Raw genomic sequence first — 9,853 nt, 5'->3', positions numbered from 1 at the left:
ACATATAAATCAATCAGTTAATCAATTAGATGTAAGTGGGAAGTACTGGTCTGTGTATGTCTTCTCTTTCTATAATTTGTGTCTACTGTTCTTGAGTAGTAGCAAAACTTGGAAATATGCTCAAGGAATAGAACCTGACATTTTCTGTTATCTTAGTGCCCTCTTTACTCTCTCCCAGGCTTTGAAGAATGCAGCATGTTTGGAATCTGATTTTCCAGTCCCAGCCGGCTCCCCAAGTGTCTTTCTATAAGCTCTGCTTACTTGCACATGAGACTACTTGGCAAAGGATCTCTTTCTAAAAGAGCTGATGGCATTCTACCAGCTTTTTTCCTTTCCACGAAATCTGATGTTTTTTTTTTTTTCCTTATGATTTTTACTTGTCACTCTTCCCAAAGATTTTCTCAAGGATCTCTGAACTCAATTAGAGAAGGGAATGGGTTAAACAGGAAAGAAGTACTTGTAGTCACCAAAATGTGCCACTTATATCTCCTGCTGTAGGGGTTTGGTGTATGGCAAGCCCCAGTTTTTATGTACTGAATCTATCATCCTAAGTAGTGATTTTGTTGATTCACCTTACTTTATTATCTGTGCACGTATGTTGAGCATGGTTTCATAATCAAGAGAGTTGATAAAGTACAGGGTGGCTGGATTCCTACTCATTCTCCTTCTTTTTCTTAGTCACTGAGGTTTTACACATTGGGGCAGTGATGTACCCAGCCAAAACCAAAATTACATTATTCATGTTTGCCTTGCATATACATTAACTAATGTGGTTTGGGGAAGGAGACATGTTTTCTCCTCATTCATGCTATGCTCATGACTGTGCCCCCTGCAACAGAAAACAGATTACAACAGAAAAGCATATAACTTTACCTAGTGGAAGTTTTATGTGACACAAGAACAATCATATGGAAATGGTGACATGAAGAAATGGATAAACTTGTGATTTTGTGTGTGTGTGTGTTCATGTGTCAGTTTTGCTGGAGAGTGGATAAATATGGGGAAATAGTATTAGATAATGTAGAATCTAATGATAATAAACTAGGGAGAAATTAGCAAGGCTCATTTGTCCAGATTCTTCTCTGTGGCTCTGTCTTCAGAGATAAGAATGTTTCTTTCCTCCAGATATAGGGGACCTCTTGAGTGAGGATATTTTGTCCTGATTCAGGGAAAGATTAGAAAAATCCATCCTATGTTTTATGATTTACTTCAGAGTACAAAAGTAAGGGAAAAGGACTGACCTACCTGGCTTCTGATGCCATATTTTGGGGAAACATATCCTGAATTCTGTATAAGAAGAAACAGTAGGGTAGGGAGGGCTTTAAGGAAACTTCTATGAGAATTTCATTCCCCAGGGGTACGTTTGCATTTTACCCCCTTTCTCTTAGTTCCTGTCTCTAAGGACAATAGAACATCTAGCGTCTGAAAGGCCTTCTCATGAACATGATGTGATTTTAAGAACTCACCTTTGAAATATGGCGAAGACTTTTATCTTATTAAAAGTATAGTTATTTGAGGTCCTTCATAGTATCAGTAGAAACTAATCCTAACTCTTGGACAGATTCATTCAATAATCACTAACCAATTATTATATCTGCATGCAAACTCATTAACAGCACACCATTGACCCCACAGGCTGGTGTAGTTAAAAGTTCTTTTAAAATAACTTGTATGTTAATTGAAATAAAACTAATACAGAAAAAATTGTAATTTGGGGTAGCTAAATTGGAGTTGTCAGTCACATTATAGAAGATTTTATATCCTGCTGGATGCAATGGCACTCACCTGTAATACCAATGACTTGGGAGCTTGGGGCAGGAGGATTGTAAGTTTCAGGCCAGCCTCAGCAACTTAGCAAGACTCTGTCTCAAAATAAAAATTAAAATAATAATAATAATGCCTTTGGATTTAGTTCAGTGGCAAAATGACCCCGAGTTCAATCCCCATTACTAAAACAAAAAAAGATTTTATATTCCAAAAGTATTTATTTTAGCATTTTATTAAGTAAATTCTACTGTATTTCAGTATTAGTTCATCTATCATTAAACAGACATTGTTATTGGGGAAAAGTGCAGGAAGTCTGTCAGAGAAACAGCAACTGACTTCTGTGAAGTCTTTTCCTATTGAAGAAGAATGATTAAGGAAGACAAGGGTTCTGGCTAATGATAAGCTTAGTGCAAGATTATTATCTCCACAATTTGAGTTCTGTCCACTTTTCACACTAGTTTGCAATATTTTGATGATATTCACTGACTGTGTTTTTTCACAAATTGTGTGATAGAGCCTGCTAGTTATCTGTGAAATCTGTAGTGTTTCTTCACCCATTTGTCCATAGGAACAGAATTAAAGGTAGAAGTTACCTTTTTTTCAGTTTTTCTTGCAACAAGGTTTGGGCATGCAATCAATTAATTAGTTTTATTTTTTTAGGAAAAAATAGCTTTTGCTAAACTTCATCATATCCTTTTTTTTTTAATGAGATGAAAGAAGATGCTTACCACACTACAATCAACTGTGAAGAGGAGGAAAAAATGGAGAGGACATTAAGATGATTTGTTAGAACATAGTTACCCTGTACTCCAGATTGTTCAACACCAGTTTTAGGGAAAAAGTAATCTCTATCTTCTTTACACCAATGCATTCTGAAGCCTTTCTAACAATTTCATATATGTCGTGTGGCCTTACATTTGTTCTTTAATTCTCTCAGTAGTGTTTTTTAGGTTTCAGTACATACAACAAGTTCTTTGTTTTTTTCCTAAGAATCATTTTAAAATTCTACATTATTACTGTTTGAATACATTGAAATACATTTGATTTTTTATCCATTAAATTTGCATCAAACAGCTTTGCTAAATTCATTTATTGGTTTTAGTAACTTGTAAGTAGTCTTACAACTTTTTTTTTTTTTTTTTACTTTTACTATCATGTTGCCCTGAATCATGGTACCATACTTTCTTCTTTTCCAGAATACGTATGTGCTATTTCTTTCTTTTTTTATTATAGTTATTAAAATGTCTTTACAATAAAGAGTGGAAGTTCTATAAGAAGTCCGTCTCATACTGTAATGTGCGTATGAAACTCCTGCAGATCTTAAACCATAAATTCTGATTAAGTCAGTGTGGAGTGGGACCTGAAGTTCTGCATTTCTAACAAGCTCCCAAATGACACAGATGTTATCAGTGTACGAACCCCTTTCTTTTGGTTACCAGGGCATAGTGAATATCCTTTCCTGATTCTCATAACAGGAATGGAGCCTTCCATGTTTCAGCTGTATGTATGAGGTATACCAATGTTTTTGTTTGTATCTTTTTTGCAGATATCATATATTAGATTAAGAAATTTCTATTTTTATTTCTAGTTTATTTCTTAAAATCATTGTATATTGAATTTTGTGAAATTATTTTTAAAATTTTAATGAAATTATTGTATAATTTTCTATAGTGGTATGTAAATGTGATCAGTTATAATGATTAATTTTCAACCTTTAATCAATCTTGCATTCCTGAAATCAGTTCACCTAGAACATGATGTATTATTCTGTTTGTGTGTTGTTGGATTCAATTTGCTAATATGTTATTTGGGACTTCTATGCCTATATTCATAAGTGAGATTGGAATGTAATTTTCAATTCTTTTAATATCCCCTTCAGGTTATGGTCACATTGACCTCCATTTAATTTGGAAAATGACACCTCTATTTATATGCTCTGAAAGAACTTCTATAAAAAAAAATTTGTTCCTTCCATAACTGTTTGATAACATTCACTGGTGAAATCATGGAGGCCTCAAATTTTTTTTCTGTAAAGATTTCTTTAGAGATTACATTTAGTATATAAAGTGCTTTTAGTTTTTTTTCTCATTTGTTAAATTTTGGTAAACTGTATTTGCCTAGAAAGTTGAATTTTTATTTTAATTTTCAAAATTTTTGCATGAGGTTTTCCATAGAATTTTCTTATGACCTGAAAAATATCTGGTGATATCTTTTTTTCATTCCTGAGATGGAAAACGTGTAGTTTTTTTATTAATATTTCCTGCCAGATATTTATCCATTCCACTATTCTTTTGAAGTAGAAAATCTGTCAATTTGTGGTGTGGTTCAATCTCTTTGTTAATTTGTTTTCTATTTTATTGGTCTATGCCCTATCTTTACTTCCTTCCATTTTCTTTGGGTTTCTTTTACCTGTATTAATGTAACTTTTTGAGACAATATTTAGAGGATTCAATTTTCATCCATTTTTAACCTCTTCAAATACAATGCATTTAAAGCTACAGATTTCCTTCCAAATGACACATTCAACTACATCTTACAAATTTCAGCATATCCACTCTTATTATTATACAATAAAATATTTCTATTATCCACTGAGAATTCTTGTTTGATACTTTCATCAGTTACTACTTTTAATTCCCTAATCTCCAACATTTAGGGATTTTAGATTAACTTGTTGCTATCATTTTGAGGATTAATTCAACTATGATCAGAAAACATTCTGAATGACTTTCATTCTTTGAAAGATTTTGAAGAGAGCTTAACATAAGGTTAGTTTGGGTAAATGCTTCATATATATATAATACTTCTCTCCTACCACTATATTCTGTTATCCTCATGCTTTGCAATTCTTTATGTATTTTAGGTCTGATATACCACTATTGTATTTTTTGTTCAGTCAGTATTTTTTTTTACCACATATTTATTTTTTCTATGTTTCTTTATTATATTTTTGTGTTTCTGTTTAAAAGTTTTTCCTTATTCCTGAAAAAGATCCCTTAACTTTTAAGATCTTCTGACAATGAATTATGTCAGCATTTGTGTGCAGATGTCTGTATTTTACTACCACTGTTGAAAAATTATTTTCAAGGGTATGGTATTTTACGTTGTTTCTTACTTTTGCAGCACTTTAAGATTTTCATTTATTTCCAACTGGCATCTAATGTTTCTTCTAAGAAATTAGCTGTATTTTACTGTTGTTGTTTATTTGTTTTACCTTCCTTGTAGATAGTGTCTGGCTTCTTTTAATTTTTTGCTTTTTATTTATTTTGGAAATGTTATGATGCATCCACAAGTAGTTTGTATTTATCCTGATTGGAGTTCATAATTCTTCTTGAATTTGTAAGTTGATATCTTTTATCAGTTTTGGAAATAAAGCTTTTGTAACTCTCTCTCTCTCTCTCTCTCTCTGTCTGTCTTTCTGAGGTTTCTGTTGAAATCATGTTAGACGTTTCAATATATCTCTTTTGCTTTTTACAAGTGGTTCAATCTATTTGATCTTCATATTTGGGTTTGGACATTTTCTACAATCATATCTTTCAGTTTTTAAAATCACTCTTCTGCTGGGTCCACTCTGCAGTCAAATCCACCTATTAGATTGTAGTTTTCTGTGTGGTATTTTGTGATCTGCTAATTCCCTCCACCCTCTTTTTTTTTATTTTTAAGGATTTTATTTCTTCAGTGCAATATTTTATTCCTTTATATATTGTTCTGAACTTGACAAGCACAGTTATTTTGAAGTTTGTGTTTGATAACAGCAGTGAATGAGACATCTGTAAATTTCATATCATTTTTTTACTTTCCCTTTTGACTCTTTTATATGCCTGTTACATTTTTCCCCTTTTATCACAAATATCATATGAAAAAAAATAATGGGAAGGTTCCATAAAATGTATTTAACTTATAACTTCTGATTTGCAGCTTAAACTAGGGGCAGATCACCTTAATGCCTGCTTCTCCCTGTTCCCAACTGGACTCTTCTTGTCCCTAAATGATATTTAGGATACTTCATCATTAATAAGTCCTTGAACTCTAGTTAATCTCTCCTCAGTACTGGAAGACTACTAAAAATATAAATCTTCTTAAGTAATTTTGCTTGTTTCAATGACTACTGCCTTGCACAACATAAAATTTGTCAACTGCCTGAGGAAAAGAAAGTAACTTGGACTCATTTCTATGTATGTTGTTGTTTTTTTTCTCAAGCAGCTCTCCCCTACATTTTCTAGACCCACTATTTAAAATTCAATTGTTGGGCTGGAAAAGGTCAAGTGCATGCCTAGCATTTATGAGGCCCTTGGGTTTGATTCCCAGAACCACAGACTATTTTAAATATTAAAATATCTAGAATTTTGGAACCTACATTAGAAGCTAAAGAGAAAACTTTTAAGTGCTTGATTTACCAGAAAGACTTGAAAGTGCTTTTGTTCAAATTTCTTGTTTTTGCAAAGATCTGTTTAAATGTCAGCACAAAATTTTGCAGTTTATGAACAAATAGGGGCATGGTAATACAAAACTTAACTAAATCTAGGACATACATCATGGATCTTTCTTTTTAATCTGATGTAAGTAGAAACCAAGTGGTCAGATGATAGCAAAAGCCAAAACGAAAAACACAGTGAGAGAGAGAGAGAGAGAGAGAGAGAGAGAGATTATTGCCTTTGGTATGCACAACAGCTGGTACCAAGATTTTCAAAATGGCTGATTTTGACTCACTGACAGGTCGTATTTTTAAAGTTGGTTATTTTTATTAACTGAAGAGTAAAGTTGGCATCCTGTTGAGATGAGTTTCAGTGAGGTTTATGGTTGTTCTTTCCATTTCTGGGCTCTTGTCCTATGAGATATTACCCATTTCAAAAAGTTGTGCTATTTCAGCAATTTCTTGTTCAACATTGACAGTTGCCATTTCACAAATATTAGAGAGATTGAAAAGACCTATAAGATCATTAAATCCATCCCCCTGGCACTGTAGGCGAAGCAAGTGAAGCAAAACTATTATTTTTTGTGGGTTATATTTGGTATGGATGTTTCTAGTAAAAATAACATCAAGGGAAATGGTGAGGGTGCCCAGATAGGTAAGGTTTCTGGCAGGAAGATTTCTTCCTAATCAGTGTCAATATCATTAATCATTGCTTATTTTATAACCTAATGCATAGTTAAGAACAAATTCTGAGTCTTAATTTATATTCTTTATTTAAAGTTCATTTGCTGATCAACTTAAGCCTTCACCTAATAATCTGAAGCTGAATTGAATCCCACAACTAGTAGACCTGGAAACCTTTAGTCAATGTGTAAAGCAATAAAAAATGTAGACAATGTATTCTCTTCAATGTAACAGTAATAATTTCACAGATCTCCATGTGTTTCTAAAGTTTAAATGTAGAAAAGCACTCTAGTTTGTGTTAAATAGCTGAATATGTTTGATTTCTTCTGATTCATTCTTTGACACTAATGTTTCACATGACAACATATTAAATGAGCATCTATATAGTTATCAATATATAGGTTGTGTATTTTTCATACTAATTAAAAACAAAATTCAGAGATTTAGAATTTTATAAGTATCTACTTTTTCATAAGTTATCATTAGAACAAACCACCCCTATGGTACAAAATATAGCCAAAACATTTAAGGCTATATTTAAACTCAGAGATATTTTTGTAATTATACAATTATGAACAAAATTCTGATCTTATTTGATATTATATGCTATTGAATTAAATCCACCAAAAGTATCTTATAGCATAAGCTTTATAAAATACATCTGAGCAGAGTAGATGAGTAACGGCTCCTTTTAGGCAACATCAAACATCAGTTCTTACAAATATTATAAGAAAAAATAGCAATAAAATCAAGGAGACTATATAATACACACACACACATATATCAACAATTACATTGTCATTAATAGCAGCTAGTTTTGAAAGGCTTGGTTTATAAACTGCCGAAATAAGGGTGAAAAAAAACAATTCACAGTATTTATTTGGGGCCTTATTACATCATTTGTTTAATGTTTACTTACGTTGTTTAGAAAGCACAAAGAACCAAACATTTTGCAGCAATTATTTAACAGCCTTTCATGTTAAAATGTTACATAATAAATTATAGATTCCACCGTTATATGCGTGGTGGTAGAAATATTCCAAAATTCTATGAATTGCTGAAACATAATTATTTAATATTATTTCACCATACTTTCACATCACACTCAGAAAACAGATATTATAGGCAATCTCAATTCCTAAAGAGATCTTAAAGTATGAAGTTCCAAGTCAAACATAGAATATAGTTGATCATACTATAGTATCAAATAATGGAATGTCATTTGCAAAATGACATTTCATTTACCCTCCTTTGAATATGTAACCTATTGTTCTTTGAGTAATGGAATGGATACTCTTTACTAAAAGCAAAGTTTTCCTAGCATATGTAGAATTTAAAGAATATGCACAAATTTTCAAGAATACAAGTAATGATAAATTTCCAAGGATATGGAAAAAAAAGGTATACTCATACAGTGCTGGTGGGATTGCAAATTGGTGCAACCACTCTGGAAAACAGTATGAAGATTCCTCAGAAAAATTGGAATGGAACCACCATTTGACCCAGTTATTTCATTCCTTGGTATATACCCAAAGGACTTAAAATCAACATACTACAGTGATGCAGCCACAATAATGGTTATAGAAGCTCAATTCACAATAGTTAAGTATGGAACCAATCTAAGTGCTCTTAAACCAATGAATGGATAAAGAAAATGTGGTGTATATACACAATTGAATATTTCTCAGCATAAAAATTAATGGATTTTGACTTTTGCCAATAAATGGATGGATCTGGAGAGTATCATGCTATTGAAATAAGCCAATTCCCCAGAACCAGAGGCCAAATATTCTCTCTGGCATGTTGATACTAACATATAATAATTAGAGGAGGGAAGAATAGAAGTTCAATGTATTAGACAAAGGGGAATGAAGGCAAGGGAGCGAGATGGAAATAGGAAAGTTATGTCCAATTCATTGTCCAAATACAATGAATTGGACATAACTTTCCTATGTTAATATATGTTAATATATAACCAGTGTAACTCCATATCATGTGCAACCACAAGAATGGGAAGTTATACTCCATGTATGTATGATATGTCAAAATACACTCTACTATTATGTATGTCTAAAAAAAAATTTTTTTAAAATTCAACAATATTTATAAACAAATTTACATAGGTAGAGCCCTCTGACATAAGAGTAGTAGTATTTAGTCCACATGCAACAGTACGTTATATTAATATTCATATATACCATGTTATATTTATATTAATACTTTCGAGGGAGACTTTTTGGTAGGAGACAATGGCAAATTAATAGGTGAGCAAGGCTTTCAGGTAAATTCCTTAAGCCAAAAAAAGAAATTCTTGAAGAATAAAGAAAGCTTTACGAATTAGGAATTACACAAATATTTTCTCTCCTAAGTTTACTAGATTCTATACATGTACTTCCTAGGTTCTAGACAGCATAAGATGAGAGGTGCTCCTTCAGTTGGTCTCAGAATCATGGATGTTTCTCATGTGACTATTTTTATATACCGAATATGACTGTGTTTTATGCAAAAAATGTCTTTTACATAATGTTCACCCACCTATCTTCCCAAATGCAGTCTGTTTCTCAAGAAAAGTCTGGCAGTGCAATTAAGAAATTGCATATTGGTTTTCAACTGGGTGACGTCCTAAAGAATGTCCAAGGGTAAATTTGGCCACCCTTCAATCTCATCTTTACTCTCTACCTCCTCCTTCTCCTCTACTTAGCAGGCATCCTTAAGGTTGTCATAAGCTGGAATCTTAAGTCCTCAATAACCTTGTAGATCATGTAATCATATTCTATCATTTAGGGAGACACAAGATATAGGAATAATGCATGACTTACCTGAATAGCATTAGGCCTCTGTGAAGCTGCTAGAAACAAAGTCCATGTTGTGTTCTTGTTGGTCCATGGCTCTTCCCTGTGCTCAGTAGTCAGGGTCACTCTGATTGTCCTGAAGATGGTGTGCACCTCTTAAGTTTCATGCTGCTTCATGACTGGCTTCTGTGCTGCA

Source organism: Marmota monax, unplaced genomic scaffold, assembly GCF_021218885.2.
Source record: "Marmota monax isolate L192 unplaced genomic scaffold, Marmota_monax_Labrador192_F-V1.1 WCK01_AAM20220418_F8-fsc00063, whole genome shotgun sequence".
In the NCBI taxonomy this organism is placed as follows: domain Eukaryota; kingdom Metazoa; phylum Chordata; class Mammalia; order Rodentia; family Sciuridae; genus Marmota; species Marmota monax.
The sequence above is the reverse complement of the archived record's forward strand: the minus strand, read 5'-3'. Positions refer to the sequence as shown.